This window comes from Bidens hawaiensis, unplaced genomic scaffold (assembly GCF_021521415.1).
Source record: "Bidens hawaiensis isolate Kalapana, Puna unplaced genomic scaffold, B.hawaiensis_p1.1 tig00047156_1, whole genome shotgun sequence".
Classification (NCBI taxonomy): Eukaryota; Viridiplantae; Streptophyta; class Magnoliopsida; order Asterales; family Asteraceae; genus Bidens; species Bidens hawaiensis.
In genome coordinates this window covers 81,401-86,734 of record NW_027498428.1, presented here as the reverse complement: position 1 = coordinate 86,734, position 5,334 = coordinate 81,401, and positions in this window count along the sequence as shown.

The following is a 5,334-nucleotide window of genomic DNA, read 5'->3' as shown; positions in this document are numbered from 1 at the left end:
GCCAAGCGCAGATGTTGCGTGCACTGATGTGATGTGTGAGCATGTGATGCGTAAGCACATTTAATATGCGTGAGCATATGTGATGCATGAGCATATGTGGTGCATGAGCATGTGATAGGCGACTGCGCTCAAGCATCATGGTGGTGCGCAAGTTGAACGGAGCGGAGCCGCGATAGGTCTTGTATTCGGCGCGAAGCCGTATGGGTTTATGAGGATTCCCAACCTTTAAGTTTGGCGCTTGGCCTGATGGGTTTATGAGGATTCCCAACCTTTAAGTTTGGCGCGTGGCCTGATGGGTTTATGAGGATTCCCAACCTTTAAGTATGGCGCGTAGCCATATGGGATATTATGAGGATTCCCAACCTTTAAGTATGGCGTGTAGCCATATGGGATATTATGAGGATTCTCAACCTTTAAGTATGGCGCGTAGCCATATGGGATATTATGAGGATTCCCAACCTTTAAGTATGGCGCGTAGCCATATGGGAGATTATGAGGATTCCCAACCTTTAAGTATGGCGTGTAGCCATATGGGATATTATGAGGATTCCCAACCTTTAAGTATGGCGTGTAGCCATATGGGATATTATGAGAATTCCCAACCTTTAAGTATGGCGTGTAGCCATATGGGATATTATGAGGATTCTCAACCTTTAAGTTTCGCGCGTGGCTTGATGCGCGCATGCACGGCGATGGAGTGGTGACTCGCGAGCGCGCGTGCGTGGCGGAGGTCTCTTGCGCAAAACCCACATGGTGGTTTCCGCTGCGGCACATGCATGGCTGCGGAGTGAGAATCCGCGGGCGCGCGTACATGGCGGCGGAAGTCTGGTAATTTTTGGATCTGCAATTTAAGAGTTAGATCTGCAATTTTAAACCTAAAATCCAGGTCTGTAATCTAGATCTAGATCTGTAAATCAGATCTGGATAGATCTGAGACTCGGAGCGGATTTAAAACCATCACAGATCCGGAGACTTGATCATTCGAATCAGGCAGTTTTTTGCACAGATCTGGAAGCCTCCTTTAGATCTATGGATCTTTTTGAGCTTTAATAGAACAAGCCTTGAAGCATTTTTCTGTAAACTTCCAGATCTGGGTTTTTCCTGGGAGAGATCTGACAGCCGAGAGGAAGATCGAAGGGTAGTTCGTTGCCGTCCCACGGATGGCGCCAATGTCGAAGCATGAAATGAATCTGACCTGATCCATGACGATGTTTCCACGGATTTCGAGATGAACGAACCACGCCTTTATCTTCTTCTTCGATTGCTTGAGACCTGCAATGGTTTTTTGGGGGTGTGGAGGTGACTGCTAAGAAATCTCAAAGATCTCTTGTTTACAGACACAAAAAAGTGGTGGTGGCTCTTATTGAGCATGACCCCTTAATAAGGAGGTGGAGACCTCCTTATATAGAGAGCCTCATGGCCACCATCATGGTACCCTAATGGGCCTAGCCCAGTTAGGGTTACCTTCACAAAACCCCCTCAGGCCAATAACATTGTATTAGTCCATGTAATAAAATAAGCCAAACATAATAGATTTAGGGTCGTAAAACCGGGTTTAGTACCATACCCCTACACCCGTGTATCACAAGGGCTCTATTCTAATAATAAAATAAACAAATAGTAGTCAAAAGTTGACCATGGCCGCTAGGACGAGCAAAATGTCAAATTTAATTATTGTTAATAGTTATGTAACTTGAATTTAACATAGTTTGGGATGTCACGTGACATACTTCATATGAAAGACTTGTGGGAATTTTTGTTGGCACTAGGACCACTACATTTCACACGAATGATTTCTATAGTTAATTACTCTAATAACAGAGGTTGTTAAAACGTGGTTAGGTAAAATTCTTTCAATATATTTAAGATGAAATTGGTTATAAAAAGATGAGTTGACACCTATAGCCTAAATCGCTTTTTAGGCTTCTGACGAGATTTCTTTAAGGACAATTGCATATTTCTTCTTTTAAACCATTCTTAATTGCATATAATTTATCCAGCCTAAAATTTTAATTGCATATTTCCCGATTCTCATTAAAGTTTTACAGTTTGACAAAATTGCCCTTTCTAAAAATGAGCGATCTACAATTCCAGAATACCAAGTATTCCACTGAAAGAATTACCTTCATCTTTTTTGAAACTCCACGAAATATTAGCAAGTTGTTAGTTTGCCGAACGAGTCTCTTTGCTTTATTTTAGTTCGCAGTTAGGTAGTTTCCTTCTTTTATGTATTTATTATTATTATTATATATATAGCCTAGTGGCTGCTTTTGAGTGATAAACAAACTGAATACCATCGATAACCACCAATATATATGTCAATCAGTTTGTTGAGTCCTCTACCAGAATATTATTCAGTTCTTGCAAACTAACTGTTTATTTATTTATTTGGGTAATTGTTAATCGTTTTGAAATTAAGGGTGAATTAACACATTAAATGGTTTAACGAGCTTTGGTTGGGGTGTATCTCGGTAAGTGTTACTTTTGGACTCATTTTCTATATTATCACCTTTAGGTTTTGTTTATAATGATGCTTAATTAATTTGTTATGTTAAATCAGATAGATGGTTGTATTAAGAAAGATTTTCGTCTTATTTATTTATGGTCATTTGAAAGCTACTTTTGATTAGCGACTACATTACACACATGATTGTTTATGGTTTTAGAATACCAAATGCAGTGTGATAGCATTTGTTTTTAGCAGTTTCTTGCAGGAACTATTCTCTTTTCCACCTTTGATATTTTGAAAAGTCGTTGGTTCGTTATTACTATTTTGGTTTATATGTGTATCGATAGATAGACCGTTTAAAGCAAAATTCAGTTTACTCTTTTAAGACGTTGAATAATTAGTTTTGTTACTTGGACGATCATATATTAACTTTGTTTTCTATTTTGATGTGATCCTGCACCCAATTATAAACAAAAAACTTACAACTTTTAATGTAACAACTATCGTCTGTTAGTAAAAACTTACAAGTTGAATAATATGTTTTTGTAAAAAACATTTATAATTAATCTGATGATGAGCAGGTTGTAAGGAACAGAAGCCTACATTTTCAGATATTAAGGAGCGTATACTTCAAGTTAACGGAGCAAAATCTGGCCTCCCATCCCTTGGTAAGATTTTTTTTTTTTGTTTTAGCATAAACTCTCGTAATTCAACCCTACAACGGGTAAAAATGGTTAACTTCTATACGGGTATTGAGCACCGGTTTTGGATTACAAACCTTCACGAATTAAAAGAATGCAAGTATTTCCCTTGAGTCTTTTTTTTACTTTAAAAGTCAACTGCGACTTCTTTTTTTTTTTTGCATAATATCACCATTAATAGTTTAACTTTATATTTGTATACTACTGTTGCTACTTATTTATTTTTTAAACATATTTATATAAGTATTTTTTCTATCAATTATTTACTTTATTTTTGATTCACTGAATGGGCCATCTAACCTTCATTATTTGAGTATTTCATTATTTTTAATGTGTTCTTTTTACATGTAGATACAATGGTCATTTGTTGGAGCTTTGTTAGGATTTATGTTGGCTGACATCTTTTATTGATTCTATGTAGCTTTTGTTGCTTATCAGGTCAGTATTATGGTCGTTTACAAATTAGTTGTTTATTTAAGGCTCTAAACAAACTGAACCGAGCCGAATGAGACCTTGTTTCTGTTCATTCGTCAGGCTTTTGTCGGACAAATGGACGTTTTGCGAACACTTTAAGGAACAAAATTTCGTGTTCGTGTTCGTTTTCATGTTCGTTCGTTAAGGAATTGAACTTGTTCATATTCGGTCATGTTCGTTCGTTAATTTTGTAAGTGAACACAAACAAACATATATTAATCTGAGAATTATAATCATTAAATCAACACATGAACAAACGTAAACGCATGAACCTAAATGAACACATTACTAAACGCTCACGGGCAATTGAACGAACGCTGCATCTCGTTAAGCTTACAAAAATAAAATCTTTGTTTGTGTTTAATCTTATATCAAATTGACGAACATAAACAAACATCCTGGGTTTGCTGGACGTTCGGTTCAATCTTTTTTTTTCTTTAAAAAAATTCCAGTTGCTAAAATTTGTGAACATAATTATTTGTCACTTTCAGGATACGGTATACACGCTTTTTTGTTAAACGGGTCATTTTGGTTTAATTTTTCAGTCAAGTTCTTGAATTAAATCAGTCGGTTTTCTGAAAATTTTGAGAATATCAGAGTTGTCCTTGGTTATAATTTTTATGTTGTGACCGGTACTCTGATTCCAGAAATTAAATTTTGGATTCTAAGAATCCAGCTTGGCGGTCAAAGGTCAATTCTTGAGTATGATGTTGAGAGGAAACATATTCAGCTTTTAATGACCAACACGAGTGAGGTTTTTAGTTGTTTACGCTTAACACAACATGATCAGGTTACTTTCTGATTTCTTTCTTCATCAGTGGTAACTCACTTCAATGAAAGTAATTTTTTGGTATGGCCTGGAATGTGTTGCTCTAATGCTTCAAGGCATGATTCAGGTGCTGTGTTGGGTGATCATGAATTTGATTAATGATTATTGGTTTGTAAATGATGCAGGCACGCGGGTTTAAAGAATTTTATAAACTCATATGCATCTATAGTAAGTTGCTTGTTAGCATGCCTTGTCCCATTTTTTTTGGGGTATTTTAATAAGGATATAGTCATGTATTGTAATTTGTTATTGCTTAAGGTAATTAATATGGAGCAGAATGGTGCAACCTTTTCGTCTGCAAAACTTGCACCGAGAAAACTGCAGCCAACAAAACTTGCACCGAGAAAACTGCAAAACTTTCATATGAAAAATACGTATGTATAAACTCATTCGACACTTGTATATTTTAATGTTTGTTTCTTATTTGCTCTATACGTATTTGTATTGCAGTTACATGGATTTTATTTTGGATTTGTTGAGTTTTAGGTCCCAGAAGCAGTTCAAAAGGCAATTGAGGTATGTGCCTTGTTTGTCTTTTAGTTTAGAGATTCTAGGGAGAGTACATGTAAAAAAAAAAGCAATCGAGATAATACACAGGTGGTTAAAAAAATGCAACAAAAAAGTTAAATTTAATAGTATACATAATAACATGTCTTATTGATTCATAAGATAAAATTAATGATAAATAAAATTTTATAATTTATAAATATCTATAAACCTCATTTAATATAATATGTTTTAATTATAGTATTTTAATAAGCCCATAAATTTATAATTAGAGGGAATTATATATATATATACACACACACACACAATTCTTTTACTTTCTTTTAAAAGCCGGTATAACCATGATCCGCTTAACCGTAACTAACATTCCCAAA